This window comes from Pristiophorus japonicus, chromosome 4, assembly GCF_044704955.1.
Source record: "Pristiophorus japonicus isolate sPriJap1 chromosome 4, sPriJap1.hap1, whole genome shotgun sequence".
In the NCBI taxonomy this organism is placed as follows: Eukaryota; Metazoa; Chordata; class Chondrichthyes; family Pristiophoridae; genus Pristiophorus; species Pristiophorus japonicus.
The window spans coordinates 157,525,387-157,545,779 of NC_091980.1; the positions used below are offsets into that span (position 1 = coordinate 157,525,387).

Genomic DNA, 20,393 nt, shown 5'->3' on the forward strand with positions numbered 1-20,393 from the left:
GACAGTAGCCAAGAGACAGTTTACTACAAGTCGTGCTAGAAAGAAAGCGGACCTCTGAGAGTAGATTCCTAACGGTAGTAGTCCTACCCAGGAATGGCCATGAAAACAAGTAAACTCGAGTGGGGACCAGAAGGGTCGCTTACCCGCCACCTGGCGGAAAAACAAAAGAAGCTAATTGAAAAAATGATTAAAGCAGGGTGGAATCCTCAGGAATTAGTTATGTGAGGAATTATTTAGATAAAACTACGAATTCCCTGAAAGGTCATGGATCCAAAAATAGAGCCGGCCAAAACAAGAAGAGAGACTGTTGTAAATGTCTGATCGTTGAGTGAGAAGTGTCTGTGTGATTTTTGACTGCAGAATGAATTTTTTATGTTTTCATGTTCCGAAAGCCTGGTTGGAAGAGGAATGCAAGTGTCTGTTTATTTTAGAAACAGAGTGAAAGTCTTTTTTTAAACCCTTTGTAATGTTGTCCTGTATGTGGGAAGTTTTAAGACATTTAAGTTAGAAACGCAGGTGTGGATTTATTCGGATGATAAGTTACGGAGCTAGGAAAATAAACAAATAAAGAATAGGTTTGTTGAGCAAAATATTTATTTGACATGCTCACTTACTTGCCGAAAGAAAACATGCAATGATTGATTGGGTTGAAAGACATAAATTTAGTCTCGGAATGAGATAAAGAATGCTTTAAAAAAAAAGAGCTTCTAAAAAAAAAGTTTTAAATAAAGATTGAAATTACAACGTTTGAATTGGGATTTTGAGATATTCAGAGAAGGCACAGGAAATACTGAGGTGGATTTAAAAAAAAAAGAGAAAGATTAAATTAAATCTGATCAGGTCAAACTCCTGGGCAAGTGGCGAGCTATCTGCGAAGGTGTAAAAGGAACTTTTGGAAAATGTTAAAAAAAAAACAGCAAGCTTTAGTAACGACTTTGAAACTGGAGCATTTTGAGATAACGAAAAAGCACTCAAACTCTCAAAGATGGACTTCATTCCAGTTATGGAGAAAAAGAAAAAGATAAAGACGCCACTTTGAAAGTAAACAAATGATTTTAAATTAACAACTTTATGGAGTTACGAACCCTCCGTGTAAAATACAAAACCTAATTTGAAGAAAGGAAAAAAAAAAGATGTAACGGACTAAATGGAAAAAGACATAACTTACTAAATACTAGTTGATGTTTGCTGTGAAAAAGATATTGGTTTAATTAGAAGAGAAAAAAAAATTGGAATAAGTAAAAAAACACTCTACATGGATTCGAATTTTAAATTATGAAAAAGTTTCAATGCAGTTTGAAAAGATTTCCAAAATGGACAGTGTTTATCAAAAATGTCCCGAACAGTCTAAACAAGCAGGAGGGTTTTGAAGATAACGAGGAGAAAGAGAGAAATAAAAAAAAAACAGAATTGAATTTCAGTAAACAAAATTGCTATTGTATGTGTGGTCTTGTTTTAAAACAATTAAAAAAAAAAAAATTCTTTGGCAAGTACTTGAATTAGAAGTTAAGAAAACATTGGAGTTTACTCTAATGATTTATGCTGTTTAACGGATTCCTAATTTCGAAGCCAGTTTTGAAGGCACAAAGACTTTTCTTTTCAGATGATTACGTGAAGTCACGTAATGACATCAGGTCTTCTTACAAACCTGGAAAGGAGTTAACCCTTTCCATTGACAGCCGTTTTATACTGAACATTATTAATTTGGATTTCTTAATAGGAAAAAAAAAAGACTCACCTAACAGAGGAAACAAAAATAAAAACAGAACTAGCTTATGTAATAATACTTGCCTGATACAATAAAGAAATAGATATTCAATAAAACAAATTGAAGAGTTAAAAGCTAAGATAAACAGGCTGGAAGAGATAACGGGACTAGACAGATAGTGCAGTGCGCAGCCATAGCACCATCACCTCTGGCAATAGAGCCAATGTACCCCACGGTGGGTAGGTGTAGTCCACAAACCCAACCTAACGGTAAAGCAGACAGCGATGTTTGGAGGAATAGCTTTGGCCTTGGTCATAATAGGAGTTTGGGTAATATTTAAGTGAGTAAAGACACGGGCGCACGCCCTACAGATTCAGCTCGAAATGGTTCGATTATAACCTTGTGCTTCTGATTTTGCAGGGTGACAGGGACTCTCGTAGAGCAAAAAACTTAACCCCTGGTGACGACCAGGCCATCTGTTTAAAATTACAGATAATACTTACCGGAATGGGAATACGAACGGCGCTACTCGTAATCTGGATAGCCCTGCGACATGCACGTACCCTGGGCAACACCGACGGACAGCAGAGCACGCTGGAAATAAACAACTATATGAACTATGGAGTCTTGTTTAATTTAACGGACGGAATGTGCATCCCAGCAGCCAAGGACTGGAACAAGGACAGGACTTATTTTAATAAGAATCCTAATAAGAATAAGAGTATGTGTACAGTGCTCCACGGGTATAAGGAGCAGATGCATTAAACGGAGGGATGTCAAAGGGCCTGATGAATGTACTTTCGGCATAATTTGCGCGCCTCCGGGACAATCCCAGCAATCAGTCATCCGCAAGAAGGGAATGGGGCTGTGTGGGTATTACGAGGAGGCGGGGGCGGCTGCAATATAATTGTATGTATGTTTCTCACCCCCTCCGACACCGCGCCCCATAAGAATCACTACATTGCCCGAAGAACTGCCTTGTCCCATAACTACTAAGGGACCAGAAAATGGGATTGCAATGTACAACGAAGGGGAATTATTGTATGATAATGTTAAACATGAAATTGTGCCTGTTCTGATCAATATTTCAGGCATCCAGATGCCGGAATATTGTACCGAACAGTCAAGGAAGATGTACAATGTATTAAGTAAAGTCGTAATGCAGCAGGCTGCCGATGCCATGGGTGCCAGTAAGTTCCGGGGACAGGGGTTAGCACCCAGGGTGAAGAGGGAAATAGTAAATGATGTTGCTACCGTTTTCAATACAGGAACCTCCGTAGTGAACTCGATAGACATACAAGGGCTAAATGAGAGGGTAGAACAGCTTAAAGGGGTGATGAAGGGGTTATTGGAGAGGGTGGAGCAAAACCAGGAAGACCAGGCCAACCTAGGAAAGGAGGGTGCCGAAATCCAGTTGGATGGCATCTCAGTCCTGGAAGCTCACGCTAAAACCATCAATCACCTCATTGATAGAGAACAAGAAGATACAATAAAGCAAAGACAGGGGCAACTCTGTCATGCTTATGGTCTGTGGATGGTGGGACAGATCCGCCACAACCTCGACCAGATCCAACGCGGGGAAGTACCCGATTGGATAGACAGTTCACATTTGGCTCAGTTGGCGAACCAAAGGGGGACACTGGATAATTGTACTCTGAAGGGACTGACCCGAGTATACCCCGCAATTCCAGATTGCCAGATGGGTAGGACTACCGGGATAGGGATAGTCCTGTTGATCCCCATAGCAACGCCGGACTCAGGGCCGTTCCCCTTATACCAACTAGAGAATATCGGAGTAATACGGGAAAATGTCTCCATACGCTACTACCTAACCACCACCTCTGCCGTTCGTCGAAACAACATACTTACTGGGATTTCCCTAGCAGATTGCAAGCAAAGGGGGGAAATCACAGTATGCCCTCACCCGGTGGGCCGAGGGGAACTAGACGAGTGCGGGTTTAACCGAACCAACGGGTGTGTACTAGAAATAGTGCCCGCACACATGCACTTCGCGAGGGCAGGCTACGGAGGGAGGGGAAGATACTGCGTCTCTACTACTGAGCGTTCATACCAGTATAATGACCTGCAGTGCCCTATACCGCAGCCAAACTTTTGCTTTACACCACTACGACCTGTCGCGATCGGGCAAGCGCATATCACACAAGTTAGGCGCCGGAAGTCCGAAGTTATTGAAGTAACTGATCAGCTCCATGATCATTTGCAGGATTATGACGAGCCAGAGCAGGTCCCTATCCCACATCTAACCGAAGTATTACGGGAGTTGAGGCTCAGAGTGGGTCAATCTGTAAAACTCTATCACCAGCTACAAACTAAAATCAAAGAAGATACCGAGGTAGACTTACAAAGTCAGAGTTGGTGGAGAAAGGTCTGGGACTGGGGAATAAATGTGAACATCCACCCATGGATTCGAATTATTTCACACACACTGGTCGGAATACAATTAATCTTAGCAATAACATGGGGCGTGATGGCCTGCCAGGTATGCAGGCGCCACAAACGGCGGAAACGGACCAATCACCGTTCCCTGGATATTAAACAAGCCTGTTTGATAAGGGGACGGGAGGAGCTAGCCTTTGTTAATTTGATCTAAGCAACCGGGACTCCTGAAACCGCGTGACTGGCCAGCACGTTGAGGCAAGGAGTACCGGGCAGTGCACAAATATCAGATAAAGGCAGTACGGTCGGTTAAAAGGGGACTAGGACTAGTCCCTTTACCGAAAGGGGGGAATTGTTGTAGAGAGTAGAAATATATATAGACTTAGGCATTAGGCACCTGCTGGATATTTAAAACTCACATAAGCTTAAATGGACACACACATAAAATGGCTGCCCAGGCATTATGGGAAATCAGGTAGTCAAACTGTGAACTGTTGAACGTTCACTGACCGAGCAATAACCCTGTGAGGCCCACTGTAGGAATGCCTGGGAAGACAGAGATAAGAAGGAAACCATCTCCTGTGAACAAGGCCATGAAACCAATTATTTCAGGAAGAAAGATAAGAGGGAAACCATTTGCTGTAAACAAGGCTATATACCAATTATTTCTCCCAGATGAAAGAACTAGGGAGAGAACCTATAAAGCCATCGATCAGCCCAAGCTGACAATAACCGAACATATGGTTCCCTGGATAGTAGGAGAATTCTATTGGGTTAAAGAACCTATATGTAATCTATAATCGTTGTGATTGGCTTGTGTCCAGCCGTGATGGGCTGTGTAACTGTAGTAAACTGTTTTGTAACTGTTGTGAAACATATAAAGGTACATGTAACTCTTTGTTCTGTGAAGAGAAACCTGGATACGGTCCTGAGTTTTTCCTTCCCGCTGAGCGTAATAAAAGCTGCTTCAGCATTGGAACCGACCCTGAGTGTTGAGTGATTCTTCTAAGAAAACACTAACGCTAACAGGCAGTTTTTATCCTCATCTCCTTTGGAGTGCCTACTGTTTGTGTTCAAGAGACACTGAGTCTACTGGTTTAACCCTCAAGCATGAATTAAATTATTATTAATCGTGAATTCTTTCTGATATTTCCACAAGCTCTTCATGAGCAGTACCTGGGAATGTTCTTGACCAAGAGTTTTGCACAGTTACTTATGGTAGCCAGGGTTCGATAAAGATATAGAGTACATCGTTAGTCAGTGTACAACATGTCAATCGGTAAGCAAGAAACCACCATCAGTACCATTACAGCCATGGAAATGGCCTCCCAGGGTGTGGCAAAGGTTACATGTAGATTTTTCCTAGGACAGCAATTATTCATAGTGATAGATAGTGATTCGAAGTGCGTAGATGTGTTTCCGATGCGCAAAATAACTACAAGTAAAACACAAGACAATTTGCAAAGATTGTTTTCTTCATATGGCCTCCCAGAAAAAATTGTGTCTGATAATGGGCCGCAATTTTGTTCAGTTCATGAGCCGAAATGGTGTGAAACATACCAAATTTCCACCATACCACCCTGCTTCAAATGGTGCACAGTACAAATTGTAATACGTGCCCTCATTAAGCAAATGTTTGCTCCAAATCCAGGGAAACAGCAGTTGTCGTTGGACCACAAACTGGCAAATATTCTGATTACTTATCATAATACTCCTCATACAATTACTGGTAGAACAGCAGTAGAGTTGTTTCTCAAATGACAGTCACAAACCAGGTTCTCGTTGTTAAAGCCAAACTTGTCACAGTCAGTAGAAGAGAAACAATCAAGACAGAAAGAGAATCATGATAGAAGTAGAGTAAGAGAGAGAGAAACGTGACATTGAATCAGAAGGTGAGAGTGAAGAACCATCACCATAAATGTTTAAGGTGGTTACCAGGAAAAGTAGTGGATATGTGGCTCTCACACATGTTTGGTTAAGATGTGTGAGCATGGACAGGTTAGGTTTGTTCACATTGATAATATTTTATCTACAGATGTGGAAAGAATTGAAAGTTGGAATGATTCGATTATTTCTGATGAGTCAGATAGTCTTGTTACAAGTAGAGTACCAGTAGCAAATCCCACATCAGATGTACTAGAAACAAGTCCAAGAGCAAGTCAGAATTTAAGTCTGAGTCCGAGTCAGGCAGACCAACAGTCTGACAGTGTAGAGAGTCCAAATGTAGATCAAGGGTCACCCTGGGAGAAAAACTCTCCTCAGGCTCAGCCTAGATTGAGTCTAAGTTCTACAACAAGTTTGGGAAGTTCTATTCAAGAGCGAAGGTATCCTCTTCAAAACAGTAAACCAGTGGTTAAGCTTGATTTGTAAATATGGAAAAATAAGTTCGTATATTTTGTTGGGTATACCATGCAAGTTATGTATAATGATTATGTTGTTATGATTACTTCTTCAATAAGGAGGGAGCAGTGTAATAGAGCTCCACCTAGTGGACTACTGATGTATTAACAATAAAGGTCATGTGGCAAGGTCACTTGATGACAATTTCTGTTAAGAAGCCATCTTGTTGAGTGTGTGCTGTGTTATTGGTCTCTGTAAAAAAACAGATGTCTGTGTGTGTGTGTCTGTGTGTCTGTGTCTGCGCGTGTGTGAGTGTGTGTGTTTCTGTGTCTTTGTGTGTGTGTGACTGTGCGTGTGTCTCTGTCTGTCTTTACGTGTGTGTGGTGCGTGTGTGTGCATGTGTGTGTGTGTATGTCTTTGTGTGTGTGTGTCTGTGTGCGTGTGCGTGCATGTGCGTGTGTTTCTATGTGTGTCTGTGTGCGTGACAGAGATTACAGTTGATTAAAGCTCAGTTATTTTGTTTGTGTGGAAAGCTATCTGTTGACGCAATGAAGTCAGTTTATACGGATTCTATGGGAATTAATATTTGAAAGATTAGTGAAAGGCCTTTGATTTTCTTTTACCTAACAAATGAACATGTGCCACTTAAAAATGTCCTTATCTTAAATACTCATATTTCACAATCATCACTTTTCCTTTTAACCCCAGTCCCAATGGATGTGATTTTTTTAAAGTCTTGTGGTCTCAGGAAAGGTTTGGATCCCATTTGGTTAAGTGTTTATTTCTGAAGGATTACAGTGGCAGACGGTGTTCCAGTAAATCCGTTAGCGATGATTAGCACTGGGCAGAGCAGTCTGCTGCCAGTCACAAATCCTGAGCATCACCATGGGTCAATTTCAGCCTCGGCAACTCAATGACACCGGTCCGGGAACAACCTTGGATCACCCGAATTCCCACTGAATGGAAGAGGTTTGTTGATAATATTGTTATCTGGGTGTTTCGCACACTTTAAAAATAAATAACATTTATGGTCAAATGACGAAGGGGTTTGATAGAGTAAATAAGGAGAAACTGTTTCCAGTGGCAGGAGGGTCGACGCAGATTTAAGGTAATTGGTAAAATAACATGGGGGAGACGAAGGGAATTTATTTACACAGCGAGTTGTTGTGATCTGGAACACGCTGCCTGAAAGGGCGGTGGAAGCAGATTCAACAGTGACTTTCAAAAGGGAATTGGATAATTACTTGAGAAGGAACGATTTTCAGGGCTATGGGGAAAGAGCGGGGGGAGGGACTAATTGGATAGCCCTTTCAAAGAGGCTCAATGGGCCGAATGGCCTCCCACTGTGTTGTATCATGCTGTAATTAGGGTTAATAGAAGCAATGTTGTCTCAAATATATTTTGTAACAATTCCTTAATTGGTGATGTTTTTAAGCTACAATACTAATATTCCAAAGACATACTTTGGGCAGATTCTATCTGACCAAGAACCGGAGAAGCATTTTCTCTCAGACATAGGTGCTGGTCGTGGAGGATATCTGCAGCAGAGTGACTGGGAGTGGAGGCGGTGTGGGCTGGAGCTCGGGGTGGAGGATCCTCTGTCAATACATGGCCGGGTGGGGGGGGGGGCAGTGATCTGCACACTGCGGGTCTACCCGCCTTTCTCCTTGGACCATGGGAGCCTAATCCTCTTTGTTTCTGTCTGCTCTGCTGTTTACACCTCCTCGAGACCTATCTTTTGTTTCTTTACTTGCCCCACTCTCACCCGCTTGTTCTTGCACCATCCCGTTTATCACTCAATCTCTCCTGCACCCCACCCTATTACAGACTTCTCCATCTCAAACTTCTTCCAGTTCTGATGAAAGGTCATCGACCTGAAACGTTAACTCTGTCTCTCGCTCCAGAGTTTCTGCCTGGTTCTCTGTTTTTATTTCACTAAAATGAATGTGTGTGCTCTTTATCTTAACTTCGTAAAGAGCTGAATTTTCGGTATCTTGCCGGTAATGGCGGCGGGGATGATTTACGGGTGGGCGGCCAGCTCCCAGCACCCGCCGGGAAATTACTTGCTGGTTTTGAGCAGCATCGCCGGGAGTGTCGACTGCACGTTGAAATTTGTTGTGTGCGGACCCTGTAACGCCCCATAGCGCGCCCTAGTGGGACTGCCTGGAAAATCAGGCGGTCAGAACTGTCCCGGTGGCGGTGAGTGAAGTAAGTCGTAAATGAGGGAAGTGTGCTTGTTTTATTTTAATTTTTGCAATTTAGCTTATTGTGGAGTGTTTATGGTATTGGGAATGTTTGCTGTGGTTTTAATTGCCTTTTTTTCCTCATGGAAGCCTCTGTTCGGGCGCTCCCAGGCCGGCTGTTTAGCTCGGGATTTTCCCTTGCTCAGCCGGCCTAGCGCCCTGAGAGAGATGTGTAACGCCTCCCTTAGTGCCCCACCCCACACTCAGGGCCCAGCTGATTCATTTTGCTGACTGAGGCACAAAGTTTTCTCGGGCGTGAAAATTACTGCCCCGCCGCCATTAACGCCCCGAAAGGACCCCAACCAAAATTCCAGCACTTTGATCGAACATTCAAAGAGCATCCAAAAATGTTGAGTGGTCCCATTTACATGTGACCTCCACAGAGGCAAAAAATTTTGAAAATATTGTGAGTGTTGACTTTGTCTTTCCCAGGGCAGGAATCCAGTGGCCGGTGACCTCGGCTCTCGGGGGCAGAGTTGCCGATTGGTTTACACTGGGACCGAGTCGGACTCCGCCATGGCGGTCCTCAGAATGAAATTCACCAGGAGCAAGAGGGACAAGCTGGCCCAGGTGCTGTGAATCTTGAACTGGGTGTCGGTCATGATGGGGCTGGTTTTGATCAGCTTGGGAGTTTTCCTGAAGACGGAGATCAGGAAACGGCGCGAGGTGATGGCGAGCGGGCAGACGGACTCGGTCCCTGTGGGGGCTATTGCCTGCGCTGTCAGCCTCCTCGGGGGCAAGATCTGCCACGACTGCTCGGACGGCAACAGGTTTTCCAGCTGGAGGCTCGTCATGCTCCCCTACATCATCTGCACCTTCTTCTTCACCTTCTGCATCCTGGCGGGGGCCCTGATGTGCTACACCATGAGGAACATGCTGGAGGAATCCCTCTAGCTGGGCCTCAAGCAAGCCATGAGGTTTTACAAGGACACTGACATCCCGGGCCGGTGTTTCTTGAAGAAGACCATGGATGAACTGCACTTCGAGTTCCACTGCTGCGGGAACAACGGATTCAGAGACTGGTTTGAGATCCAGTGGATCAGCACAAGCTACTTGAACATGAACTCGAAAGAGGTTCAAGAGTAAGTAGAGATGAATATCCGGGGAAAAGCACTGGGAGATTCAAACTATACCAGAGGACGGGAGGACTGCTAATGTGGTACCTTTGTTTAAGAAGGGAGTAATTCCAGGCCTGTCAGCCTAACCTCGGTGGTGGGAACATTATCGCAAAAACTCTGAGGGACAGGATAAATCTTAATTTAGAAAGGCACAGATTAATCAAGGACAGTCAACACGGATTTGTTAAAGGAAGGTCGTGTCTGACTAACTTGATTGAACTTTTTGAGGAGGTAACAAGGAGGGTCGATGAGGGTAGTGTGTTTGATATAGTGTAAATGGATTTTAGCAAGGCTTTTGATAAAGTCCCACATGACAGACTGGTCAAGGAATTAAAAGCCCATGGGATCCAGGGAAAAGTAGCGAGTTGGATCCAAAATTGGCTCAGAGGCAGGAAGCAAAGGGTAATGGTTGATGGATGTTTTTATGACTGGAAGAATGTTTCCAGTGGGGTTCCGCAGGGCTCAGTGCTGGGTCCCTTGCTTTTTACATAAGAACATAAGAAATAGGAGCAGGAGTAGGCCATACGGCCCCTCAAACCTGCTCCGTCATTCAATAAGATCCTAGCTGATCTGATCATGGACTCAGCTCCACTTCCCTGCCCGCTCCCCATAACCCCTTATCCCCTTATCGTTTAAAAAACTGTCTATTTCTGTCTTAAATTTATTCAATGTCCCAGCTTCCACAGCTCTCTGAGGCAGAGAATTCCACAGATTTACAACCCTCTGCGAGAAGAAATTTCTCCTCATCTGTTTTAAATGGGCGGCCCCTTATTCTAAGATCGTGCCCTCTAGTTCTAGTCTCCCCCATCAGTGGAAACATTCTCTCTGCATCCATGAAGCAATACGGTGGAGGAGGATTTCCTGGAGTGCATAAGGGATGGTGTTCTAGACCAATATGTCGAGGAACCAACTAGGGGGGAGGCCATCTTAGACTGGGTGTTGTGTAATGAGAGAGGATTAATTAGCAATCTCATTGTCCGAGGCCCCTTGGGGAAGAGTGACCATAATATGGTGGAATTCTGCATTAGGATGGAGAATGAAACAGTTAATTCAGAGACCATGGTCCAGAACTTAAAGAAGGGTAACTTTGAAGGTATGAGGCGTGAATTGGCTAAGATAGATTGGCGAATGATACTTGAGGGGTTGACTGTGGATGGGCAATGGCAGACATTTAGAGACCGCATGGATGAATTACAACAATTGTACATTCCTGTCTGGCGTAAAAATAAAAAAGGGAAGGTGGCTCAACCGTGGCTATCAAGGGAAATCAGGGATAGTATTAAAGCCAAGGAAGTGGCATACAAATTGGCCAGAAATAGCAGCGAACCTGGGGACTGGGAGAAATTTAGAACTCAGCAGAGGAGGACAAAGGGTTTGATTAGGGCAGGGAAAATGGAGTACGAGAAGAAGCTTGCAGGGAACATTAAGGCGGATTGCAAAAGTTTCTATAGATATGTAAAGAGAAAAAGGTTAGTAAAGACAAACGTAGGTCCCCTGCAGTCAGAATCAGGGGAAGTCATAACGGGGAACAAAGAAATGGCAGACCAATTGAACAAGTACTTTGGTTCAGTATTCACGAAGGAGGACACAAACAACCTTCCGGATATAAAAGGGGTCGGGGGGTCTAGTAAGGAGGAGGAACTGAGGGAAATCTTTATTAGTCGGGAAATTGTGTTGGGGAAATTGATGGGATTGAAGGCCGATAAATCCCCAGGGCCTGATGGACTGCATCCCAGAGTACTTAAGGAGGTGGCCTTGGAAATAGCGGATGCATTGACAGTCATTTTCCAACATTCCATTGACTCTGGATCAGTTCCTATCGAGTGGAGGGTAGCCAATGTAACCCCACTTTTTAAAAAAGGAGGGAGAGAGAAAGCAGGGAATTATAGACCGGTCAGCCTGACCTCAGTAGTGGGTAAAATGATGGAATCAATTATTAAGGATGTCATAGCAGCGCATTTGGAAAATGGTGACATGATAGGTCCAAGTCAGCATGGATTTGTGAAAGGGAGATCATGCTTGACAAATCTTCTGGAATTTTTTGAGGATGTTTCCAGTAAAGTGGACAAAGGAGAACCAGTTGATGTGGTATATTTGGACTTTCAGAAGGCTTTCGACAAGGTCCCACACAAGAGATTAATGTGCAAAGTTAAAGCACATGGGATTGGGGGTAGTGTGCTGACGTGGATTGAGAACTGGTTGTCAGACAGGAAGCAAAGAGTAGGAGTAATTGGGTACTTTTCAGAATGGCAGGCAGTGACTAGTGTGTACCGCAAGGTTCTGTGCTGGGGCCCCAGCTGTTTACATTGTACATTAATGATTTAGACGAGGGGATTAAATGTAGTATCTCCAAATTTGCGGATGACACTAAGTTGGGTGGCAGTGTGAGCTGCGAGGAGGATGCTATGAGGCTGCAGAGTGACTTGGATAGGTTAGGTGAGTGGGCAAATGCGTGGCAGATGAAGTATAATGTGGATAAATGTGAGGTTATCCACTTTGGTGGTAAAAACAGAGAGACAGACTATTATCTGAATGGTGACAGATTAGGAAGGGGGAAGGTGCAGCGAGACCTGGGTGTCATGGTACATCAGTCATTGAAGGTTGGCATGCAGGTACAGCAGGCGATTAAGAAAGCAAATGGCATGTTGGCCTTCATAGCGAGGGGATTTGAGTACAGGGGCAGGGAGATGTTGCTACAGTTGTACAGGGCCTTGGTGAGGCCGCACTTGGAGTATTGTGTACAGTTTTGGTCTCCTAACTTGAGGAAGGACATTCTTGCTATTGAGGGAGTGCAGCGAAGATTCACCAGACTGATTCCCGGGATGGTGGGACTGACCTATCAAGAAAGACTGGATCAACTGGGCTTGTATTCACTGGAGTTCAGAAGAGTGAGAGGGGACCTCATAGAAACGTTTAAAATTCTGACGGGTTTGGACAGGTTGGATGCAGGAAGAATGTTCCCAATGTTGGGGAAGTCCAGAACCAGGGGTCACAGTCTAAGGATAAGGGGTAAGCCATTTAGGACCGAGATGAGGAGAAACTTCTTCACCCAGAGAGTGGTGAACCTGTGGAATTCTCTACCACAGAAAGTAGTTGAGGCCAATTCACTAAATATATTCAAAAGGGAGTTAGATGAAGTCCTTACTACTCGGGGGATCAAGGGGTATGGCGAGAAAGCAGGAAGGGGGTACTGAAGTTTCATGTTCAGCCATGAACTCATTGAATGGCGGTGCAGGCTAGAAGGGCTGAATGGCCTGCTCCTGCACCTATTTTCTATGTTTCTATGTTTCTATGTTACCTTGTCAAGCCCCCTCATAATCTTATATGTTTCGATAAGATCACCTCTCATTCTTCTGAATTCCAATGAGGCCCAACCTACTCAACCTTTCCTCATAAGTCAACCCCCTCATCTCCAGAATCAACCTAGTGAACCTTCTCTGAACTGCCTCCAAAGCAAGTATATCCTTTCGTAAATATGGAAACTAAAACTGCATGCGGTATTCCAGGTGTGGCCTCACATCCCTGCTTTTATACTCCAACCTTTGCAATAAAGGCCAAGATTTAATTGGCCTTCCTGATCACTTGCTGTACCTGCATACTATCCTTTTGTGTTTCATGCACAAGTACCCCCAGGCCCTGCTGTACTGCAGCACTTTGCAATCTTTCTCCAGTTAAATAATAACTTGCTCTTTGATTTTTTTCTGCAAAATTCCTGACCTCACACTTTCACATGGACACAGCGATCAGAGGAAGGCTTCTCTGCTTTACCTGCTGCTCGGTCAAGGAGGAGAAGAAGACTGGGTTGATTCCGGGGATGAGGGGGTTTGACTTATGAGGAAAGGTTGAGTAAGTTGGGCCTCTACTCATTGGAATTCAGAAGAATGAGAGGTGATCTTATCGAAACGTATAAGATTATGAGGGGGCTTGACAAGGTGGATGCAGAGAAGATGTTTCCACTGATGGGGGAGACTAGAACTAGACGGCATAATCTTAGAATAAGGGGCCGCCCATTTAAAACAGAGATGAGGAGGAATTTCTTCTCTCAGAGGGTTGTAAATCTGTGGAATTCGCTGCCTCAGAGAAATGTGGACGCTGGGACATTGAATAAATTTAAGTCAGAAATAGACCGTTTCTTAACCATTAAGGGAAAAGAGGGTTATGGGGAGTGAAGCTGAGTCTATGATCAGATCAGCCATGATCGTATTGAATGGCGAAGCAGGCTCGAGGGGCCATATAGCCTACTCCTGCTCCTATTTCTTTTGTTCTTATGTTCTTTTCCAGTATTCATTGTATCTCTGTATTTTATGGGTAATATTGACCCTCTCGGTTTTCTTTGCTTCCTCCTGCTTTACATTCTTCAGCAGCTTTGGTGGTTAAAATCAAGGCTCCTATTCTCCACACTGACTCATTCCCTTCGATGGTATGAGACGTGAATTGGTTAGAATAGACTGGCGAATGATACTTAAAGGGTTGATGGTGAATAGGCAATGGCAAACATTTAAAGATCACATGGATGAACTTCAACAATTGTACATCCCTGTCTGGAGTAAAAATAAAACGGGGAAGGTGGCTAACAAGGGAAATTAAGGATAGTGTTAAATCCAAGGAAGAGACATATAAATTGGCCAGAAAAAGCAGCAAACCTGAGGACTTGGAGAAATTTAGAATTCAGCAGAGGAGGACAAAGGGTTTAATTAGGAGGGGGGAAATAGAGTACGAGAGGAAGCTTGCTGGGAACATAAAAACTGACTGCAAAAGCTTCTATAGATACGTGAAGAAAAAAAGATTAGTGAAGACAAATGTAGATCTCTTGCAGTCAGATTCATGTGAATTTATAATGGGGAACAAAGAAATGGCAGACCAGGTGAACAAATACTTTGGTTCTGTCTTCACGAAGGAAGACACAAATAATCTTCCGAAAATACTAGGGGACCGACAGTCTAGTGAGAAGGAGGAACTGAAGGAAATCCTTATTGGGTGGGAAATTGTGTTAGGGAAATTGATGGGATTGAAGGTCGATAAATCCCCGGGGCCTGATAGTCTGCATCCCAGAGTATTAAAGGAAGTGGCCCTAGAAATAGTGGATGCATTGGTGATCATTTTCCAAGAGTCTATCGACTCTGGATCAGTTCCTATGGACTGGAGGGTAGCTAATGTAACATCACTTTTTAAAAAAGGAGGGAGAGAAAACGGGTAATTATAGACCGGTTAGCCTGACTTCAGTAGTGGGGAAAATGTTGGAATCGGTCCAAGTCAGCATGGATTTATGAAAGGGAAATCATGCTTGACAAATCTTCTGGAATTTTTTGAGGATGTAACTAGTAGAGTGGACAAGAGAGAACCAGTGGATGAGGTGTATTTGGACTTTCAAAAGGCTTTTGACAAGATCCCACACAAGAACTTGGTGTGAAAAATTAAAGCACATGGTATTGGGGGTAATGTACTGACGTGGATAGAGAACTGGTTGGCAGACAGGAAGCAGAGAGTCGGGATAAATGGATCCTTTTCAGAATGGCAGGCAGTGACTAGCGGGGTGTCGCAGGGCTCAGTGCTGGGACCCCAGCTATTTACAATATACATTAATGATTTAGATGAAGGAATTGAGTGTAATATCTCCAAGTTTGCAGATGACACTAAGCTGGGTGATGGTGTGAGTTGTGAGGAGGATGCTAAGAGGCTGCAGGGTGACTTGGACAGGTTAGGTGAGTGGGCAAATGCATGGCAGAGCAGTATAATGTGGATAAATGTGAGGTTATCCACTTTGGTGGCAAAAAATGAAGTCAGAATATTATCTGAATGGCGGCAGATTAAGAAAAGGGGAGGTATAACGAGACCTGGGTGTCATGGTACATCAGTCATTGAAAGTTGGCATGCAGGTACAGCAGGCGGTGAAGAAAGTAAATGGTATGTTGGCCTTCATAGCTAGGGGATTTGAGTATAGGAGCAGGGAGGTCTTACTGCAGTTGTACAAGGTCTTGGTGAGGCCTCATCTGAAATATTGTGCTCCATTCTGGTCTCCTAATCTGAGGGGTAAGCCATTTAGGACTGAGATGAGGAGAAACTTCTTCACTCAGAGAATTATGAACCTGTGGAATTCTCTACCGCAGAGAGTTGTTGATGCCAGTTCGTTAGATATATTCAAGAGGGTGAATGATCAGCCATGATCTTATTGAATGGTGGTGCAGGCTCGAAGGGCCGAATGGCCTACTCCTGCACCTACTTTCTATGTTTCTAAAATGGTGGAACTCCTGAACTGATGTCCCTTTACCTTTGTCCGCATTCTACAGGGTTTCAAAACCCAAGCCTCTCCTGACCTTTACTTATTGACCCTTCCTCAAAGCACCACTCCCATTGGTTGCTTCCTTCCCCATAGCACCGTCCCCGCCCAAATCCCACAACTGGTGTGATTGGAGGAGAACCTGAAGAAGTGGGATATGGAGAAAGAGAAGGAGAGAAGAGAGAGAGAGAGAATCAGTCAGTATTACAGCTCCATCTCCATCCTGCACTTCCTGCAATCATTCCATCTCCCCTGGGAGTGCAGCATTGCAGAAATGTTACCTCCTTATGTGCTGGGAGATTCTAGGACTTCTGCGCCTTGGATGAATTGAGTCTAGTTTGGCAGTGTATTAATGTGGAGGAGGTGGGTTACAGTGTTTACATGTGAGCCGTTGTCTGATTGCAGCCGTTTGAAGAGTAATGTGGATGGGAAGTACTTGTTGGATGGGATTCCATTCAGCTGCTGCAACCTCAACTCGCCCCGTCCTTGTATCCAGCGTCAGCTCACCAACCACCAACCACCAATCACTTGGCCCACTACAATCACGATGGCCTGACAGAGGAGCTCAACCACTGGACAACCGGCTGCAGACAGGCACTGCTGGATCATTACAGCCAGATAGTGCAGTCCATTGGCCTCTCTATGCTCATCATCTGGCTCTTTGAGGTAAACTTCTGGAGTAAGATGTACAACAACCCCCTTTGTGTCAGGCGTTGGTGAGTGAGTAGCACTCTCGCCTCTGAGGCAGAAGGTCGTGGGTTCAAATCCCACTCCAGGGACTTGAGCACAAAAATCTAGGCTGACACTCCAGTGCAGTGCTGAGGGAGTGCTGCCCTGTCGGAGGTGCCATCTTTTGGACGAGACATTAAACCGAGGCCCCGTCTACCCTCTCAGGTGGATATAAAAGATCCTATGTCACTATTTTGAGGATGAACAGGGGGAGTTATCCCCGATGTCCTGGCCAATATTTATCCCTCAATCAACATCACTAAAACAGATTATCTGATTATTATCACATTGCTGTTTGTGGGAGCTTGCTGTGTGCAAATTGGCGACTGTGTTTCCCATATTACTGAGGCATATGAAAGCATGGGCCTTACGCTTAACAGCCGTAAGACAAAGGTCCTCCACCAGCCTGTCCCCACCGCACAGCACTGCCCTCCAATCATCAAGATTCACGGCGCGGCCCTCGACAACGTGGACCATTTCCCATATCTCAGGAGCCTCTTATCTACAAAGGCAGACATTGATGCGGAGGTTCAACATCGCCTCCAGTGCGCCAGTGCAGCCTTCGGCCGTCTGAGGAAAAGAGTGTTTGAAGACCAGGCCCTCAAATCTACCACCAAGCTCATGGTCTACAGGGCTGTAGTAATACCCGCCCTCCTGTATGGATCCGAGGCATGGACGATGTATAGAAGGCACCTCAAGTCGCTGAAGATATATCACCAACGACGTCTCCGCAAGATCCTGCAAATCCCCTGGGAGAACAGGCGCACCAACATCAGTGTCCTCGCCCAGGCTAACATCCCCAGTATTGAAGCACTAACCACACTCGATCAGCTTCACTGGGCAGGCCACATAGTATGCATGCCAGACACGAAACTCCCCAAGCAAATGCTTTATGCGGAGCTCCTTCATGGTAAACGAGCAAAGGAGGACAGCGGAAACATTACAGGGACACTCTCAAAGCCTCCCTGGTAAAGTGCGACATCACCACTGACACCTGGGAGACCCTGGCCAAAGACCGCCCGAGGTGGAGAAAGTGTATCCGGGAGGGCGTTGAGCTCTTCGAGTCCCAACACAAAGAGCGTGAAGAGGCCAAGCGCAGGCAGCGGAAGGAGCACACGGAAAACCAGCCCCACCGAACCCTTCCCTTGAAGAATGTCTGTCCCACCTGTGACAGGGTCTGTAGCTCTCGAATCAGACTGTTCAGCCATTAAAGAATTCACTTTAGGAGTGGAAGCATGTCTTCCTCAATTCTGAGGGACTGCCTATGATGATGACAACAGTGACTACACTCCAAATGTACTTCATTGGCTGAGGTTGTGAAAGGTGCTATATAAATGCAAGTCTTTCTTTCTTTCTCCATCTGCTGGCTGCGTCAGCTAGGAACGTATGATTTTCTCGTATTTGAAAGTAAATGAGTTTCAGGTGAAAGCTGTGGCTCAGTGGGCAGCACTCTCGCCTCTCAGTCAGAAGGTTGTGGTTCAAGTCCTAACACAGAGACTGAGCACAAAATCTAGGCTGACACTTCCAGTGCGGTACTGAGGGAGTGCTGCACTGCTGGAGGTGCCGTCTTTCGGATGAGCCATTAAGCCTTCTGCCCTCTCAGTAAAAGGTCCCACAGCACTATTTGAAGAAGAGCAGGGGGAGTTCTCCCCGGCACCCTGGCTAATATTTATCCCTCAACCCACATCACTAAAAGAGATTATTTGGTCACTTTCACATTGCTGTTTGTGGGAGCTTGCTGTGCACAAATTGGCTGCTGCATTACAACAGTGACTACACTCTAAAAGTACTTCATTGGTTGCAAAGCGCTTTGGGACATCCTGAGGTCATGTGAGGCGCTGTATAAATATGTATTTCTACCTTCCTTTTCTTAAAAGACTTTTCTGCTTGGCTGTAGGTCTCAGTTCTCACCGGTGTCAGATACCTCCAGACCGCAATGGAAAATGCAAGGTGACCCGGAGTGTCACTCCGAGGGCTGGCTACTGCAGAACAACTTCGTAAAAAAAGCCAAAACAAACTTCAACATCATCAAAAGCCTGCACACGGTCGATCAGATATCCACCGTCTCGGGAAGGGAAGATCGCAATATGGATATTAACACAGCGGAGTATGGAGCAGACTTTATTCTGCCCAAAGCCATTCCCACTGCCCGCTAAGACCAACAGAGCCTCGGCATCTTTCGGGATCTTCTTTGTTTTAGAATTACATGAAAGTCTGTCTTGATGTGTTTCTGAGTGGGATCACTACAGAACGGTGAAGGGGTAAATGTTCCAACAAAGCAGTGGTCAAATGTTACATTACTTAAATATATCATACACTTCAGTGGATGCTGAATCTATTGCAGATGTTTGGGGAGTTTTTGTTATTTTCAATAGACATTTACAGCACTCCCTGGTTGGGAAATAGTTGGAAGCTCTCTATTTTGGCCCCGAAATTCCAGCACTGTATGATTCACGGAAGATTCCATTGTTTTCCACGGGACGCTGTTGTTTTGTTTTTTGTTTCTTCAACAACTGGATTCACCAGGAAATGATGGAACAGATGTTTTTAAACCTATTTTACATCCTATGATCGGTCTTGTGCAAACTCAGGATGTCTCAGAGTGCTTAACAGCCAATGAAATACGTTTGAAGTGTAGTCACTTGTATTGTAGGGAAACACAGCAGCCAATTTGCACACAGCAAGCTCCCACAAACAGCAATGAGATAATTATCTGTTTGTAGTGATATTGGTTGAGGGATAAATACTGGTCAGGAGACCGGGGGAGAACTTCCGTGTTCTTCTCCAAAATAGTGCGGCAGGGTCTTTAATAACTCGGTTTGACGTCTCATCCGAAAGACGGCACCTCCGACAGTGCAGCACTCCCTCAGTATTGTACTGAAGTGACAGCCTGGATTACGTGCTCAAGTCGCTGGAGTGAGACTTGAATCCATTAGCTTCTGTCTCAGGCGAGGGTGCTACCACTGAGGGTGCGAGGTGGGGGAAATCAAACCTGCAACCCCTTCACTGCATAGTGTTTGCCCAAAACCCTGTCAATATATTTCCCCACTCTGTGGAAAATTCAAAACCATGTAGGGCAATTGGTTACCGACCCTCCTGCCAGCGGATACAGTTCTCTCTATCTACTCTATCAAATCCCTTCAGAATTCTGAATACCTCGATCAAATCTCCTCTTAACCTTCTTAGCTCCAAGGAAAACAACCACAGTTTTTCTTATCTCTCCATGGAACTGAAGTCTCCCATCCCTGGTACCATTCTTGTAAATCTCCTCTGCACCCTCTCCAAGGCCATGACATCCTTCCTAAAGTCCAGAATTGGACAGTACTCCAGCTGGGGTCTATTCAGTGTTTTTTTTTATAAAAGGGATGGCATAACTTCCTTGCTTTTGCACTCTATGACTCTACTTATAAAGCCATAAAGATTCCTGTAAACTTTAACAATTTGTCCTGCCGCCTTCAAAGTGTAAAATGGTACAAAACAATTGTGTTTTGGGAATCGTTAGTTGCCTCGGTAGTGGAAGAGCTCATCCTGGCACTAATATGAGACTAAAAGCTTACTGAGAATGAGAAATACTGAAAATG

At 44.7% G+C, this 20,393-nt stretch overlaps 1 pseudogene; it reads left to right on the top strand.

Annotated features, from left to right (window-relative positions):
• Positions 1-9,204: 9,204 nt before the first annotated feature.
• LOC139262705 (photoreceptor outer segment membrane glycoprotein 2-like) lies at positions 9,205-18,968 on the top strand (annotated as a pseudogene).
• The last annotated feature ends 1,425 nt before the right edge of the window (positions 18,969-20,393 follow it).